The sequence below is a fragment of the Lissotriton helveticus genome, chromosome 4_1, assembly GCF_964261635.1.
Source record: "Lissotriton helveticus chromosome 4_1, aLisHel1.1, whole genome shotgun sequence".
Lineage (NCBI taxonomy): Eukaryota > Metazoa > Chordata > Amphibia > Caudata > Salamandridae > Lissotriton > Lissotriton helveticus.
The window spans coordinates 1120483950-1120503781 of record NC_136063.1 but is presented as its reverse complement, the minus strand read 5'-3'; positions in this window follow the sequence as shown (position 1 = coordinate 1120503781).

The following is a 19832-nucleotide window of genomic DNA, read 5'->3' as shown; positions in this document are numbered from 1 at the left end:
GAGCAGCAGCAGGGAATAGTAATCAACAGTAATCTAGAGTGACTGAAAATTATGTTAATAGGCTAAACAATAGAGGTAGCAGTGAAAACTGGCTGCTACATGCAAATAAAACAGGACTACACATCACTAGAAATCAATGGTTGTTAAATAATAATTATTACAAGTATGAGTTGTAATGATTCCTGTTAGTGAAAATTAAATTAAATATAAAGTAATTAGTATAATAAAATATTAAAATATATAAATGAAACAAATGTTTTCCACCCAATAAAAAGAAATTAAATAACTTACTGTTTTGTAGCTGATGTCCATGATCTTCCTTAAGTCCACAAAAAACAAATCCGCAAAAAGTGGAATAAATGAACCAAAACAAAACAAATAAGAGAGAAAAAGAAATCCATTGTATAAATCCATAATCCTTGGAATCAATACAAAAACAAAAAAAGTTAATTCAAGAATCGCTCCTTGAAAACGGAAAAATAAAAGGAATCATAAAGTGATCTTGGTTAAAACATAATGAATACAATTTCTGAAAATGAAAAGAAGATTCTACCAGGAAGAAAAACGTACAAAAAAGCACAATGTACCCGCCTACATGTAACAAATACCCCAAAATAAATTTCAAGCAATCTGGCATTCATTAAACAACAGCCTACTGCCCTATACTACATACAATCCAAATACTTCCTATCACAAAACTGCACACCCTTTGTAAAATAATACACTAAGTTTAAGACCCCTACCCACATCCTCATTACCCTAAACCATGCAAAAATACTTAAATGTAGTATTACTTGATACGTAGAGCAGCAGTAAGGAACCAAAAACTATTGGAACCAAGAAAGACTTTACGGTGACGATACCGGTATGGAAGTTGAGTTTAGACGCCATGAAAGCCTCTACTGACCCCTCTCAGTGCTGTCATGTGACTTTCTGTCATTAATCAGTGGCATTAAAGACGGCAATGCCACACTTTGACGAAGCGGGTAATATGACACGGGCTTGCGCTTTTTAGTAATGTGCAGTACTCGTGGATCAAACGTCCCTCATGAATAATGCTAAAACAAAGAGAAGAGAATACACTTTATCGTTAGTTGTAGACGCAATGAGCAATATGACCCGGGGTCATGCATTTTTAGCAGTGTGCAATAGGTAAGCAGTGATCAGATGATTCGCGGACCGAGTGCCTGCCATGCACAATTTTTAAACATTGTTAGTTCTCCAAAGTTAGACACACACTGGGTGTCAGGATAGCCACAAGTGAACTGGAGACTGGATGAATACACATATGCAGGAGGTTATCAGTCACAAGATTTCTCGTGGACTGAGCACTTCTCTTTTAAAGCTCCTTAATACAGCCATAAGAGAACTGGGTACACACAAATGTAGGAGGTTAGCGGTCATGAGATTTCTCTTGGACCGAGCACTCCTCTTTCTCAGCTTGTCATTTTTTAAAAGAATAAAAATAAAAAAAAGAGTGAGCAACTTTCCTATTAGGATACATAACACAACTCTTCCTTGGACTATTTATTTAGGTAGAGTGTAACTACAGGGCAACATGCCTACTCTGTCCCCGGTTTGGATTATTGTTGATGAAACCCGGGTGAGGGGGAGATTACTGTCATGCCTTTTACTTTTGGCACAGTTTTAGTTTTATTGAGTGTATCACATCTCATGTGGTGTTGGGTATCAATTCATTCTTGCTGAGAGCACAGCATGTAAATGGATTTCTCTGTACAATGTGAACATTTTTCCTGTTGTAAAGAAACATAATGGGTGAGCCCTACTGAGGGAAGAAGATCAAATAATAATGGGTTTTTGTTATAGCCTTGTAGGTAAATCTTTGAAGAGTGTCTACCAAGGGCAAGTATTGCCATACACCATTCCCTACCACATAGTGACTAACTAGGAGGGAGTTTCAGATATTACAAGGGATCTGTATCCTGAGGAAGGCCTTCGGCCATATTGGCCAGTTAATAAATGCTTAAACATGTCGGTCAGGAGATAGGGTAATGGAGATGTTGCTTCTCTCACCTACCCTTTTATAATAATTTGGTATCCTGCCAAGTGGGACCCATATTAAAATTTAGGAGTTTACCCGCCTAGTCAGTTTTATTTATTTCTCTTTCTGCAATAGGGTTCCACCATTGCACCTCTTGACAGCTTCTTTGCCTCTGCACTTGTGTCAGTAATACAGCACAGGTGCAGAGGCAAAGGGATTCCCTCATTTGTATGAGGCCACGCCACCATGCAAATGAGGGAAGACCCTCTGATGGTAGCACTGGTACTTTTTGTGTGCCAGCGCTATCGGTATTACAGAAGGGGACGCACAAGCGTCTGCAGCCCCTCTGTAATACCATAGTGCCCTAGGGGTGCACAAAGCAGGTGCAAATGCCCGTTGCACCCCGGGGCACTTCTGTAATAGGGCCCCAGGTGCTTATGTGCCATCACTTGCTCCACTATTCATACTACTCCCTCAAATGTAGTGGATTAACCTTAAATCACATGAAGGTGTTAGCTATCGCCGCATGACATGTTTGTACCTCATAGTCTGTTCTCATTCATATGAATTTTCTTCTACACTTTAGATAAGAGGAGAGCAAAGAACGTATTCCTTGCCTGATGGGAGGGTATGCCAAACTTTAGAGCTCCAACTATATGTGTGCTAGCGGCTCCAAATGGGTTCAAACAAATTAGTCCCAACCAAATTGCTATACCAAGAAATGAGTATTGAAATGAAACATGCTCACCCTGGCATATCGCGCATCAAGAGGGATGCACTAAAAGTATAATTCCTGATAGAAGTCAGCCAAGTTGGTTATTGAAAACAGGAACCCCTGTAATGAATACTCTCTTTAATTGGGCCAAAAGTGATTCTTTAGTTATATATTTTGTTCGATTTTTTCCTCCGTTCAATATCTCATAAGTATACTGTAATAAGAGACAGGATTGTGTAAATAATCATTAGTTGTAATCCCCCTTTTTGTCTCTGAATTCAAATAATCAATCTAATTTTGGATCCTCTCATCCCTCCGGACTGCGCCCTAGAGCTCGATAAGCTATCCCATGCTACATATACATGCTAAACATGGTGATTGAATAACATAGCTGTAGAAGAATTGACACGATTTGAGTTGTTTTTGAGTAAAAATCTCAAGTGCACTTCGCACATTGCACTGTCATTTATATAAAAAAGAACGCAGTGATATATGTCTTGTATGTTTTAATGTATTGCTGCGATGAATATTGGGTAAACAATGTGTTACATGAATTTTCAATGCCATTCATGAATAGATATATTAAGATAAACAAATAATAAAGGAAAATTCAAAAAGTTTGGATCAAACTTTGTTGTACTGGTCGCATATATACTTGACTGTGTGACTGATGACTCGGTGAACAACTTGTCAGGTTGCCGAAGGGTTTCTTTCTAGCTATAGTCAAGGCTTTATCAAATTGATAAGAAAATTCAATAGCATTAAAAGTTAATAAAATCTCCAATGAAGCAGATGAGTGAAAGGGAACTTGGAACTTGTAACTAATTTATGACTCGTAGATATTCGGGAAGAACTTGAATATGGCAAAACTTGAAAATATTACAATGCAAAAAAATATAGTGCTTAAAAAGGTTCCGGGATTAATGCTGTAATGGAGATTGAACGAATACCTTGAGATTTGACCTGGAAAAAAATATACTTGCTAAACTATGAAAAATAGCAATCTCTTTTAAAAATATCATCAATATTTATCAGGTTCTGAAGACAGATATGTTAGCAGAATCACTATTGTTTGAGAATTTTAATTAAAAATAAAATGATTTTAAATTACTTGACAGACCTAATATCTCCTCTCAGACTGCTGATATGAGGTAGGACTTACAAAAAGTAATGGAGGGGTTTAAATAACGATAGGCCTATCATAAAACAAGCTAAAATACATCTAACATGTCTGAGATTATGGATTTGACAGTTGGAATTTAAATACAATTAATAATAGCCGTAAAGAGCATTTTTATGAATGCAGTTTATCAAGCAAAATGCATATTCCTTCTTTAAGAAAAAACATTTAGCAATAAGTAATGTCATTATTAAAAAAAAAAAGTGACTGAAAGTTCCGATTACTGCCTGCTGTGTTAAATAGATAAGAGGACGTCCACAGAAATAAAAAGGTTAAGAACCATGCTCTAGAGCACTTATTTGTTTTCATACACTGTCAATGTTGAGTGGGTGGCCGAGTACAAATAATCACTAATACAAGTCAAGCCAAAGTTTTAGCAAATTCAACTTATCTCTACTTATTTCCTGCGAAGTTTTGAACTGTTTACCTTCTAGAATAACAGAATTTTCATCATCACAAGTGTACTAGAATATATCTTCTTACTTTGTCTTTCTTTGATGTTCTTCTGCGGTGTCAGGGTGTATCCTCAGACCTGTCTTAACTCCCTTTTGCCACTCCATCTTGAGATCGTCTCGAAAACAAAAACCACAGGTAACCAAAAGAAACAAGCAGATGCAATGCAATCGGTCTCGCCTTTGGGACCTTATATGCAATTAGCTATGCAGCACATTAGCCTGGGGAGTAGGTAGCACACCTGATGGAGTTCATAGGGAAACAAATTGAACTTCACATTCTTTATACCTCAAAAGCTGCATATATGTTTTACAGGCTAAAAGTCCACCATTACGAACAAGGTGAAAACAGGGTCACCCACTGGTGGATCAACTGAGACAGCAAGAAGCACTGAAATGCATCCCTGACAATATAAACAGCACTGGTGCTTAGTCCAGGAACTGCAGAATATAGCGTAAACCTTTGCTGCCTACTATGGTAAACTACATAGCGCAGAATTAATGCAAGATGAGAAACTGAAGATTACATTCTTTGTCAACATAAAATTACCCCATCTTAATAATGAGGGACAACTTATTTTAGAAAGTGAAATAATGAAAGAGGATATCGCACTTACCATCACAAAGCTTTCCTACAATAAAGTCCTGGGGGAGGACAGCTACCCAGGGGCATTTTATAAATGGGCTATATAGATAAGCTTGTAGATACTCTTTAGGGAGCCTTTAAGGAAGCAGACCGTTCTGGCAGCCTTGCAACTCCCTCTAACAGGGCTCTGATTGCCATTCTCCCAAAACCTAGAAAAGCAGAGTGGTTGTTACTGTCCAATCTCCCTGCTAAATGTGAACATTAAGATATTAGCGGGGATATTGGTGTCCAGGATGAAACAGCTAATACCAGCACTAGTTCACCACTCACAAGTGGGCTTTGTGACTTGATGAATGTCATGTAATCATATGCACACCTTACCACATTAACTCTAGTTTGCCAAAGACTCCTACGATGGCCCTATCTCTGGACACTGAGAAAAGGGTGACAGTATTGAATCAGCATATTTGTTCACAGTTAGGAGACGGGTCCTGGTAGACGAGTTAATCTCCAAAGCCAAATGGCTGTATGGTTCTTCCAATGCACAAGTCAATAGTGGGGGTGTTCTCTCATACTTTTGTCATGAACAGAGGGGTGAGCCCGGTACGCATACTCTCGCCACTATTATTCCTGCGTGTGTTAGAGTCCCTAGCAGCTGGTATTCATTAGTCCACAAACATTGTTTGTACTCCCACACCAGGTTTGCTAACCAAACGACTGGTACTAGTACGAGACATGACTGACTCCCCTACACTCTTGAAGCAAGAAAGGCATTTGTTAGCCTCTGCGATGACTGCAGCCAAGATCTATATCTTGAAGCATTGGCAACCCCCCCCCCTCCCCAGACACCCAAACAAGAAGAGTGGATTATTGAGCTGTACAGGACGGCTTTGTATGAGAAACTAATTTATGAGGTTCAGGTCTTGAAAACCTTTTAACACATCTCATCCCTATTCCTCGCACACATCTGATACCTCCCCAGAAAGGGTGACCTCATAAAGCTACAAATCCAGACTATTATTAGTTGCTCTACCAGACAATGAGTTACAATCATCCCACTCTTTTCTTGTGTCTATATTTCTGTATGTCTTGGAGTGGATGGATGACATGGTGATTATGGCGTCTGAGTGGTGAGAGGTGATCACGTGTTTATCTTTTGGCTGATGTTCGTTGGTTGTTGTGGATCCTCACTCATGCATACAAGGTACTATACAGCCAAGGACCATCCTACATCAATCATAGACTAAACTTCCACCTACCCACAAAACCCGTGGGCTCCTTCTCGTACAAAGCTGCCAAGTCCTGACTCTTCAACAGGTACAGCACCCTCAGAGCCTGGATACCCCCAGAGGTGGCAGTGCTGCGCTATGCAAATGCTGACTGATTGATTTGATATAAAACGTTGAATACTAATTGTGCAAAGGCCGACCAAAACAGCTCGTTCAGTTCGGAATTGAGACGGGTTATATGCATGTAGATTTGACAAAACAGAAAGGTCATTACGTATAGCAATTTATTTTCCAAGCACCACATATGAATAATGATGAATTCTTGCTACATTAAAGGCAACTCTCATTGTAGATGATGGGCACCTAAGATTTCTGTTGGAATCCATATAAAATTAGAATTTAAAATCCAAATGGATGAAAAGTTAACCTTTATTAATTTGAAGGTGTAAACACCACCAAACATGCAGTACTTCCACTAGCCCGGCTTAGCAGTACCACCATGCTGCCCTTCCAGAATCAGGACAATTCCCAAAAAGTTACCTTACCTCCTCTCAGTACTTCTCATGCATCCTGTCGCCTCTAATGCAATTCTGACTTTTAACTGATTGACAGGCTGAGGGGAGGTGCTACGATTGCATCCAGTAGCACCTCCGGACAAAATGTTCTGACTGGCTAGAAAAGTGACACTTCCCGAACAATACGCCACCCCATCCCCTAAAGAACCAGGCAGGTGCTGACCATAAAGCCCCCCCTACTTTTCCAAAAGGCTTCCTCCAGCCGCGTGCAAGATGGGGTTGGACCGTTGTAGACTTGAGTACGCTCTTTGCAATGCAATAGGACTGGCATTTACTCAAGACCTATTGTATTGGAAATGGGAGCGCGAGCAGGCGAGAAGGCACAAACGAGAGTGCGGGCGGGGGGCGGAGGCCGAGGAGCCACGGACTGTGGAGGGGCACAGGAAGAAAATAGTGTTTAGAGTAAAGGGGCCAGTAGCCATGGAAGGATACAAATGACGACATGGCCGTCATGAGGAGGGACTAACAAGCCTAAAACCAGTCGGAAGGCAGCATTTAGAAACTAAGCCAATGAAAAAGATGGGCAGAGAGTGGAAGGAGCTTCCACGGAGCTTCCACGCCATACTGAATACTGCATGCCTCACAAAGCGAGTGGAGCATGCACTGCCACTATAGACTCAACCTAAAAATCGGAACGAAATGTCACATCTGTGCTTCTTTTAGACCCTTTTTCCTTTCCTAGCTTTCTCTTTTATGTACGTTTTTATTGAAACTGAAAGGCCCTTTTTGTCCTCAGTAGGCTTTGAAGCTACTTTGTGCTCCCTTTCACAAAAATATGCAGAATAAGTTCAGGAAGGAAGTGAAGGTGTAAGTGCCCCACAGATAATACAACCATACCTTATTTTATAAAGGGCTACTCCCCCAGGCATACATTGCCCAACTAGGTCTGACACAGGAGTTTTTGCCTTAGAGGAGAGGGTAGAATGTTGTCTCTTGATTCGCCTCTGAATCAGCATTCCCCTGGCTGGTCTTTTGAAAGTGCTGCTCCCTCGTATCCAGTTCCTTTGACTTCTTTGGGTAGCATTAAGCCCAGATCTTCTACCCAGACAAGATAGAGGGGGCTCCAGCTTCATAGGTCACACTCTTTTGATGGATATTGATGTCTTCCCATCATTAATTCTCTCTGCTGTATATAGATTTTTCATTTGATAGTTAATTAAAAACATTCAAGTATAGGTGAACACACATAGTTAATTCTTAGAGAAAAGTCTACAATAAACAGTAGTTATATCCTAAAAATAGAGATAAAATATTAAAACCTAGTTTTGTCTAGTGGTGGCGGTGTTCAGTGCAGTGACATTACTAACAATTTCAAATGTAAAACATCTGCATCAGATTACATGGGTGCCTGTGAAAAAGTGCTATGTGCATGGCGCGAGTCCTGTTGATTACACTTCAAGGGAAAAAGCTATCTGCCTTTAGCTGTTGGGCAGTTCTCTCGTTGACTTTGTCACTGTACTTCACAAATTTCACCGTAAATCTTTGCCCTGGAAGCAGTGCTTGATTGCCTTCTGGCATTATCACACACCAGAAAGGACGCATGGTCAGGGAATCGATAGAGCACCGTGTTTATTTCAGATACAGTATGTTTTCTCTGTGGATTGTGTGTGTCCTGCATGTCTTTTGGGGTCTTAGGTCTGGATTCAGGTTGCTTTGCCGAGGGTCTGCCGGGATTTCCCTGGAGGGCTCTTCTTTCAGGGGTCTCCGCCTTGGGGAAAATGAAGAGTGGAACTGGCAGTTAGAGACCTGGGCTTTTCTACTACCGCTCCCATCCATTTTGTGAAACAAAAAAAAGGGAACCTCCTGCCTTGGGGATGGTGTTACCTCACCCGGTCACTCCAGGACATACAGTCAAAAAAGGAGGCTTGTGAACACCAAAAGAAAAATAAATACCTAAAGGAAAAACAGTGGGGGTCATTGTGAGGGAACTCGCCTGTGCAGGAAGAGAGGAAGGGCCAGGAGTTCTAAGTCCACTCACATTGTGTTGAGACTGTGGTGCCTCTGGGTTTAAGCGCCGCCTGGCCCCGCACCTCAATATCCCATAAACGCCACCCGGTAAACCACCCAGATTTGCCAGACCCTCCCTGCCCCTCTCGTCACTTGCCTTTTACCTTGACCCGGCAACAGGGTAACGGCTACCTCGTTCTCAGCGCCTTCCCAGCGGGTTTTTCCCTGGAATCCCTCGCTCCTGCTGTCTTCTTCACTCCTTTCACTCCCTGCTCCTCTGTTCCCGCTCTCTGATCCTCTGTTCCCAGTCTCCAGTCCTCTGCTCTCGGTCGCCGTCTCTTTGCTCCTTTCTTCCTTGTTGCTGTCCTCGCCAGGGTCCGATACTCCGTCTCTGTCCACCACACTGCAAATCCTGGCTTGTTCTGTCTCTTCCCCTTTTCTTGTTCCGCCGGAGTCGAGGGCTGGGCTTCCGGTTGGGGAAAGTATGTCCTTAAAGGTGCCTCGGGGTGCCTTGGGTCCGCTCCTGCAGCTACTCTGTCACACAGCATCCCTACCAGGCATGGCCGATCGGGCCATGAAGCCGCCTCTGGCCTGGATAGGAAATCCACATTGGTCTGCTGCACCCCCGGGTGATGGGATACGTGAAACAAAAAAAGTTGTAAGGCCAGGAACCACCGCAACACACGCGTATTGGTGTCTTTGTTTTGCGCCAAAATTAGAAAAGGAAGGGAGATACCCCTATGTTTGACAAAGGGACGGGGGTACGACAATGAAAACTAAAAAACACAAGAGTCTCTATATTTCGGAGGAGGTAGCAAAGGCTGTTTTTTCCCAGGCATCAGGGGTCAAGGCGATTTGCCAGTACCCCCTTGTAAGGTCTAAAGTGGTGAGGAATCTAGCTGTGCCTAATCGCTCAATCATCTCATCCATTCTGGGCTTGGGGACTGAATCAAAACGTGATAGGGAGTTCAGTTGTCGGAAATCTACACAGAAGCTCACTGGCCCGTCGGGTTTTGGAACCAGGACTATTGGGGAGCACCATGGGCTATTGGAATGGTCTATGATGCCGTCGCGTAGAATGGTCTCAACCTCCTGTTCTACCACCCGTCTTCGGGCTTCCAGAATGCAGTAGAGGCGTAATCTAATGGGTTTAGACCCGTTGGTGTTCATGTGGTGTTGTATTAGGGGTATCCTGCCAGGGTGTTTAGAGAAAATGTCCCTGTATTCCTTGGTAAGCGCAACAAGTCTCTTTTTGAGTGTTGTCGATTCCGGGTCCCATCGGGATTGCCACAGGGTTATTATCCGGGTCTAGGGGTGGAAAGGAGATGGACAGGGGTTGTTGATCCGTTATCATCAGGGCATGGTGTTGTGTGGGATGGGGATTGGGGTCCTCCTCCCATTTTTTTAGGAGGTTTACATGGTAGATCTGTCCTGTACTTCCAGTGTGTGGGACTGCAACCCAATAGGTGAACGGGGTGACCTGTTGGATGATGCTAAAGGGGCCTTTCCAATGTGCTAGTAGTTTGTTGTCGCATGAAGGTAGGAGAAGGAGAACCTTATCCCCCACCCGAAATGATCATAGGTTGGCTTGCTTGTCATATATCCCTTTCTGTTTATCCTGTGCGGCCTCCAGATTTTCCCTCACATGACCCCACAATGTGGCTAGTTTGTCTTTAAGACTGGTGGCCTAGTCAAGTAAGCCTTGTCCCTCGTTCTCTTCCTCCTCCCACTTCTCTGCTGCCATCTCTAGAAGAGTTCTGGGCTTTCCTCCAAAGACAAGTTCAAAGGAGCTGTACCCGGTGGATGATTGGGTGTGGGTGCGTATCGCGAATAGAGTGAGGGGTAGGTGTCTGTCCCAGTCTCTTACGGCTGATGATACTGCCTTTTTTAGTATGGTTTTGATGGTGTGGTTATATCGTTCTACCAACCCGTCTGTCTGAGGGTGGTATAGGGAGGTCCATATCTGTTTGATGGCTAGGAGTTTGCAGATCTGAGCCATCAGTTTGGACATGAAAGGCGTACCCTGATCTGTCAGGAGTTCCCTGGGAAAGCCCACCCGGCTAAAAAACCCTGGCATTGCATGAGCCACTTTGTTAGGCGTCATACTAGAAAGGGGTATGGCTTCAGGGTATCGGGTCGCATAGTCCACCAATACTAATATGTATTGGTGGCCTCGCGCAGAAGTGATCAAGGGACCTACCAGGTCCATACCAACCCTGGTGAACGGGGTGTCGATAATAGGGAGAGGCATCAGGGGTGCTCGGGGCACATGGGAGGGATTGGTTCGTTGGCACAAAGGAAAGGCAGCCTAGTGACGTCTGATATCCGAGAATTCCCCTGGCCAGTAGAATCTGCGGAGGAGGTACTCCTCGGTTTTCTCTCTTCCGTAATCCCCCCCGGCTTGGTTATGGGCCAGGTGGAGGACTTGGAGGCTGGAGGGAGTAGGAACCAGTAATTGTCTTGTTGTTTCTATGCCCTTCCTTACTCGTCAGTATAACAACCCTTTGGACTTATACAAACAGGGGCCTACCTGGTCGTCATCTTTGGGACTAACTGGGCCCAGGCATTTCCCGGAGAGGGGTCCTCTGCTTGTGCTGTCCTCTCGCTCGCACTCGCCGTCGCGGTGCTCCTTTCTTCCTCATCGCTGTCCTCGCCAGGGTCCGATACTCCGTCTCCGTCCACCACACCACATCTCCTCGCTTGTTCTGTCTCTTCCCCTTTTCTTGTTTCGCCGGAATCGAGGGCTGGGCTTCTGGTCGGGGAAAGAATGTCCTTGAAGGTGCCCCCGGGGGGCCTTGGGTCCTCCCCCGCAGCTACTCTGTCACAGGCATGATAGAATGCTTAGTTGCTGGAATAATGGTTTTAGTAGCAGCCTTCTTTCAAACTCAAAAGTGGGGCAAGTGCACATCACATGGCCTAAGGATTCTTTTGGAGAGGAGCAGAAGCGACAGGAGGTGTCTCAGTGTGTATATTTTCATCCTTGAGTCACTTCCCCTACATCAAATAAGCCCATTCGCAGTCTTAAAACCTTTTGTTTGGACAACTTTGAGAAGGGCAGCGATAAATAGTGTTGTGCCTTCAGCTTTACCCAGGTTGGTACTACAAATTGATTGTGGGTCTTGGCTTGCAGCATAAGGTAGTGATTTTTTATCTGAATGGGGTTTCATTGACTTGCACACAAGGATTTTGAACCAGCCATGGATGTTTAAGGACCTTGGTTGGACTGTGTTCCGGGGTCTGCATTCCAACTTCACAACCTTCAGTGCCCTGGACCTCTCATAGAACAACCTGCACAGTTCTCAATTTGTTTTACCCTTTTCCTCTTACAGTCATGTGTAGCCTTTCTTCCATATCTCCCCCTTCTGTTCTAGGCCTTTCATCTCTTTCTCTTAAGTCCTTCTTTGCTAACTACCTTTCCTTTGCCTTCCCTAGATCAGTTTCTGGCAGACTGAGTAAATCTGTGTCTACCACATGTGTTTCCTCTGTGGCCCATTGTAGTTTTCCCTATGTTAGCCAAACTGTGTGCCCTGTAGGCCTTATGTATTCTCTGCACATGTTACTATATAAACACGCTTGCTTTTGTTCAACATTGTACTTTCACATGAACCTGCATATGTTTTCACAATATGTTCTTCGCCTAGGATTTAGTCTGAACACCACCAACAAGGTCAAACAACAATGTCCCTTGTTATTCCTTCTGGCCAGGCACTAGCACCTAGAGATAACAGAAAAATGCAGCTGTTGTTTACATTCATACATGTCTTGTCATATCGATGAGCACATGAGCCCAAAACAGACACATGGAACGAGAGTTCTGAGACAAGAGGACTGCATCTGCTGAGGTGTAGAGCGCTCATCTGTGAATGCTAAGATACCGGGTCGCCAGTAATCCCAGAGATATTTGATATATAGTCATTTAGCTTCAGTTGCAGGGGAGGGAGGTTAGGTTACTCCCTCCCATAGAATTACAGGGCTTTTCATGGTATACAGATTATTAACCACCCTAACAATATTTATAGTATGCTTTTGTTTTCTAATTGTGGCACGTATACGGCATTTCAGAGCACGATAGTTTAAATAAATATTTTAAACTTCCTTTGTGTCTCCTGGTTATCTTATTGGGGACAAGTACGGGTGAGAGAGCAAACTGTTACCATGATTCCTGAGAGGATCGAGAGTGTTGCTTTCAGGGGTGCCAATTCACTTGTTTATCTGGTAAGGTTAGGAGGGTAAGTGAGCACTATAGCTAGTTGGACTCATATTCATAGATAATAGGGTGGTATGGTGACTCATTCCCAGATTCTGGTGTCCTATGGTTCCAATTGTAGTTCTGTTGTAGAGCAGAATCCCTGCAGCACAATTAGTCTCACACAATATTTTACATTTGTTTATTCTGTGAAGAGACATGTGATGGGATTGCAAACTCTAAGCACTTTTTAATCCACAAGAAGTTGTTTGTGCGAGTCACAAATTAACTATTGCTATAAACTCTAGTGGAATATTGTTGGTACAGAATTTTTGTAGTATATTATGCTGATGTCAATAATAGTAAATATATTAATTCTAGGCTATAGATGAGATATGGTGATACTAATGAATTCATTTCATGTTACAGTTATCAATTAATTATTCTGAAAGTAAATAAATCACATGAAGCAATTTTCATAAACGTAAAGGTACACCACTCCGTAGCTAATAACATACTATAATTCCGAGGGTGACTCACACTTACTATTTCAATCTTAAGTGCATTTCTGCTAAAAAGAAATATCACATTCCAATTTATGCTGGAGACCGTAAAATTGAGAAAGTGCCAAAAGGTGTTGTATAGCGTTTTAGGACCCTAGTGTAATTTTACCGAATCATGCCCTTATATAGGTATAACATACTGTATCCTTATATAGGCATTGAAATCATAAACATATTAAGACATAACTCAAGTAGTCCTAATACGGCTTGGCTACTTCCACTAGTTCCGAAAATCTACAACGATTTCTTGGAAAAACCCGCCTTCAGCAGTCAGGGACCTCCCACTGCATGAATATTGATTTATCCAAGAACTCATGGAGTTTTCAGAGAATTAAGTCTCTAATGACGTTATTATGCCCAATCTTACGACAAACTCGGCACCTTCAAGGTAAAAATATGCCCACACTTGCCCAAACAAACACATGGTGGTTTGGAGCAGTTCGACTATCTACTTGCCCGACGCCCTGCTACAGCAAGTGCCGAAGTAAGCCGACCCTCCAGCAGACGCACTGAGAGAGACTGTCTTTTCTCTTGCCGAGAAATCCAGCTCCAGTGTTTCCAATCTACCCATGCGGGTTGTTGGGAAATCGAGTCCTGAGAGAGAGATTCCAGACCTCCTACATTCTAAAAACCAAGGTACAGAGCTGATTAGACCCTAAGATAATTCTTGGATTAGATTCTTGGCAAAAGAATACTGAAACTAAGCTACACCTCACTTACTTCTTCCCTTGTACTAGACCTAGGTTAGGTACACCGGGGTAGGCGTATTTTAGAAGCACCAGTTGCGTACTTTTAGTCACTATTTATCAATATATGTATTTTATATATTATATGGCTTAGAAACCATATCATGCTTTTACAGTATTATTTTATAATACTCCTCGTATTGTATGCTTTGAACTTTACAACCAGTATTACGATTGCAGCACTTCATTTCTTATGCTTGAGAAAGAAGACTGTTCAATAAATACATTTTATTGAAAACGCCCGTCTCTCTCTTTTCTCTGCACCACTGGTGAAACGAAGCATGCACGATTACCTGAGTGAAATAACTATCTATTGTTTCCACGACTCTAGAGATATATTTCTTATTCTGGGGAAACAAAGTTGTCATGTTTTAAGCGGTTGTCAGAAACGAATCCCTTCTTGTGAATTCGAGAAAGTTTCTAGTGACCTCTGAGCTAGCTGGCACACACAATTAAGTCTAGTATATTCGATAGAGACCTAGTCGACCTCAGTCCTACGTCTAAACTATAGGATATATTATTCCAATGTTCAGAGCCTATTGGGAATATAGGAACTACACTACACAGGTATATCATATACAATTATTGAAGTTAAACTTCAAGATACACACTAGTCATATAAAGATCTCCTTTTGCTTCTAGATATCATTGCTCCTATTGTTTAGACTACCCCAGCTGTGCAGCATTCAATGTGATGCTATCCAGTTTCTCGATTTCTCTTTCTTGCACCACTCTCTTTTCCCCAGGCCTACTTCAAACATGCACAGTAGCAGTGTCAGGGTAGTTGTAGGCTCTGGGAATTCTGGAAGCTACCAACCTTCCTGTTGCATGCGGATTGCCAAGTTAGTGTGTCTTGTAGGTTTTTTAATATGGTGAAAAGAAATTACAAAAGTAAAACTGGGTCAAACCACTAATGAAAGGGAACTTGGATATACAGATTTCAAGTACTACTATTGGGCAACACATCTATATAAAATTAAGTTCCACGATGTCGTAACCCTGATTTCAGTAAAATCCAAACCTTGATTCATCTGGTTCCAGCTGATGACTATCTGATGAAATTGAGATCTCCTAAAAATGTAAACAAGGTATTACTGAAGTTGATTGTACAACTATGTAAGATCTGGCATTATATAAGTAAGATTTACAATATTGTTGAGATGGTACCTACGACACTGGAAAGGCGGGATTTTACCTCTAGAGTCTGCTTGTCATTCTCCAGAATCCCGTCACAGGTCGACTAGACCTTTTTACCTGCCATAGAGTGAATTAGGCAATCTGTCATAAGAGAATAAACAATTTAGAAATCCCAATTGCTTCCCCCAAGAACCACTGACCAAACTAAGTTTGAAAGATTTATTACATAACCAAAAATAACTGCAGGTACAAACACCTCAACAAGAGGTTCAAAAGGTAAACAGGCACTAATACAAACATAATCCTACGGAAAAGTCTCAGGCGACTGATGAACAATACCAGGATCAATTCCAGGACCATCAGACTGAACAGAATAGCTATAACCTGGGTTCTGGTACTCATCAGAATAAAGGACATAAATCCAGGTTAATCTGTCCCTACACTATTCTAAGTGACATCCCTACTCAACAATAGCCCAACCTAACCAAAGGTGTCAGCAGTTGTGACTTCAATGAAGTTCACTCACTTCTCTCCAAGACTAGAGAATCCTCAGTCATAGCTAAGCTATTTACCAAGACCAACCACTCTCTCTGACTCCTCAGACCATCTGCACTGCCTCCACCCTCGGGGTGCTGTCCCTAATATGAAACCCCAAAATGTGAATGACACGCCTTCAGGTACGCCCTCTCCAAGGTGTCGATTACATGAAGTTTTCCACTTTGGCCTTTTTCCATCCTTGTCCGTTAAACGTCCTTGGGTCTCAGACTCTCTGTCGCTTCCAGTTGTATCTTCAAATTCCTGGTTTACTCCTCCATGTCTGAGTCTAACATTTCTAGCTCTCGCACACAATGGGCCCTTCTACTCTACAATCTACTGGATGATGCACCTGCAAAGGAATATACGCAAATAGGCTCACAGTCTAATAATGTTGCAACATTTTCTAAAGTCTCTTTCATAAGCATTTATACCGTTTATATGCAAAGCAAACATTTTCATACAGGCCTGCGCCATTTCCATGAACTAGGCCTAGGTTAGAATTAAGGCCTTACGTTTAAATGAGCAATTCTCTGGGTTCACTAGGCCTCCAACCTTAACGACAAATGCATTTTTTCTCTATGTTCGACTAATTATTGAGTACATAAAGCATGATTACATTTCAATTAGTTCATCTGAAGGCACATTAGCAAATCAATTAAACATTCTTATTAATAGTGAAAGATTTCCTTTCAAAGCATCTCTCTTATTGCCGCAAATATGAATTTGCACCTTGTAACGTTGGCTCTGCACATTCTCTGATACCAATTTACATTAGTACTTTGTCATACATTGCATCTAAACATGATTAAAAAGTCCTCTATATATACGGGTGCTGACTACTTGTACATATGCTGCACCCCTACAAATTTCACTGTAAATGGTGCTCTCTCAGTTCCCCCCTTTGATGACCCGTGTCATCACCACCCACACATCTTCCTTAGGGTAAGAACCAACTAAACTGAGCTTGTGGCCATTTTCCCTCGCTTGAACGATTCCAACGCTCTCAGGCTGCGGTATTGACTATCCTGCAGCCTTTCCATTCGCATCTCTTGCGCTCTCATTGATCTCGCCAACCTATTGGACCTGTACCACTTGTACAATCTTACCAAACCCCACAATCCAATCACACATGCCACTGCTATGATAAGGGTCTTCAGTACAAATCCAAGAAAACCCTTTCCTAAGTTGGCAAACCAGTTTCCAACCTTCCCAAATCCCTTGCCAACCGTCTCCCACGCATTCTCTTGCGTCAAGTCCTCAATTTCATAATGGATTGCAGTAATGTTGCTTATATATTTCTCCAGATCCTTAGAGTTGTCTGGTATATAAGTGCAACATTCTTGGACCTTCAAACGTTTACAGACCCCGCCTTCTTCTGCTAGAATGACGTCAAGAGCAAGACGGTTCTGTAAAACCATTGTTCTGATCGACAACATCTCAACCAACACCAATGACTTGGCAGTATTCATTGACAATTCATCCACAACAGTTGCCAGCCGCCGTATCTTTATGTCATTCAAAATGACACCCAACATAGGTATCGCTGCTCCAAACACATCTCCCACAATTGCTCCAGCACTTTCCCCTCGCTTAACCCTCCTTTGAGGCCCTCCCTCTAAGAGTGCAAAATCTTCCGTATGATAAATCTTGGGAAAGATGATTGCTAGGTAGCAAGTTCCATACCACTTCTCTGGCAATCTCACATACGCATTCCTTCCGCAGACAAAATACACAGTAGGAATCACCTGAACCACGCTCTTCAAGAAGTCCTTTGTATAGTATTCTAAGGTGAAGGTGTGGTCACACGTAGTCTGACCCACATACACATTTTCATAATACGTCTGTGGTCTGTGGAGACATAACTTCCCTTTCTGTACTTCATCTAGAGCTATCGGTCCATAACTCCCTCTTGACTTATGCTGCTTCTCTTCTTCGGTCCAATCTACCTTTCCTTGCCCTGAATCTCGCAACTTTTTCTGTTTCGTGTACCTATCTTCTACTTGTTCAATGAACTTCTTCTCTATATCTGACAACAAACATGTCAAGTTGTGTCGGTGTGCATACGGGGTGTCTAGCTCTTGAGTGGGAATGAAAAAATATCCAAGTCTGTCCTCTGACTTATAATAGTCCCACTTGTTCAAATGCTTGTAATTCGGGACTTCTGGTAACACAGCATCATAATTCGAAAAGAAGTATTCAAAGTGATTTCGCCCATATAGGATACTAATCAGCAAACTACAGGATATTCCATATGTCAATGGAAGGTGATGGTATCTAATACCCTCATCTACTGAAGCTGGTAATTGCATGCACACATAACAGTCCTTTGCGTCCATCGCCTCAATGTGTTCATACAACAGCTTTGCATAAGCATTCTGCCCAAAAATTCCTTTAGACAGATCAGTGTGTAACCTACGGCTTTCTGCTGCCAGTATGGCTTTCTCTCTTCGCTCTCTCTCTTCTTTCTGGCTAGGAGTGGTAGGCGTCGATGTCCCCACAGCCTTCTCTACCTGTTCGTGTGGTGCAAAATAAGAAACTAAAACTACTATAGCTATAAGGAGTATCACTCCTCCTAAAAGAGTGCCTTCTATGCACTTTGCTCTACGATTCGGGTTTCCAGACGCCATGGTCTCAGTACAAAGTAGTTCGTTCTCGGAAAGCACCCAAAAGTCTCTGTCAGTGCTATTTGAGTCTCTCGAACCACCTTGAAAAAGCGGAAAGTCCCGTTTCAGTTCTTCTTTTGTTCAATGACAGACAACCTTAACCCTTCTCCGTCCTCTGTGGAAAGTCCCTAAATTTGTTCTTCTTCCACTCGGCTCTAGGTCAAGTTCAACAGTTATTTACAAAGTCTTTTCAAAAAGTCTTTCAAAGCAATTCAAAATTCAAGGTTCTCAATAGTCTATGATTATACTTGATCCGATTGCTTGCAACACATAATCTAAAAGTTCCATGCAGAGCACAACTTCATCATATACTGGCATGTCGGGAACAAACGTAGGAATAATCAGTCTATCCAGCAGTAAATCACGTATCTTGCTCAGGAGAGGGGGATTGGGAATGGTGAGTGTCAGTTTACCTTCGATTTCAAGTCCAGGAACCAACAGTATCACTTCCAGCTTAACATTTGGGATCGTACTGGTCACTGCTACTCCTCCCGGACCTCAGTACTCCTGGCATTTGTAAAAGGGTAGGTCCACTCTGGAGTGGCGTATCTTTGGCAAGGTACCCTCACCCTCCTTGACCTTCTCAGACCTCCTTGCTCAGCTCCTCGTTCTCCCTCTTCCGGATCTGATTCTTCGGACACAGGGGCAAGATCTGTTTCGGAAGCCGATCTCACATTCATTCGCCTCCGTCTCTCGGGCCACTGATCCCCTGCACTTCTTGCCCTTCTGGTTCTCGTTCGCACCCCCGTTCGTCTCCACTGTCGACCTCTTCTGCGCTCAGATCGCCTTCTCCGCCACTTCCTCCCTCTGAGGCAGATTCCGTGTCACTTTCGTCTTGGCCGTTTCCTGCTTGATCAGGGGAGTCCCCAAGTTCTACAGGCACCCCCACAGCTTGACTTGCTCCCTCTGATGAATCCTCTTCTTCGTTATTATTTTCATCTACGAGAGGAGCTGTCCTCTCCTTGGGTGCTGGGACTCGTCGGGTGTGAGAAGCATGGACCCAATTTGGCAATCCACCGCACTTCACAGCAGTAGTAGTGACTAGGATCACTTGGAAAGGTCCTCTCCAACGTACGTCCAGGCAGCTCTTCCTGACGTGCTTCCGCACCAGGACCCAGTCACCAGGGCACAGGTCGTGAAAAAGGTCGCTAGAAGCCGGAATTTCAGCAGCCTGCATCTGAAGAGACACAGAACGCATGACATCAGAAAGTCCTCTGCAATAGTCAAGAATCACATCATCTGTGATATTCATCAAGGCAGTTGTAGGAATAGATGGCAGTCTCATAGCCCTCTCCATCAGCACTTCATGAGGCG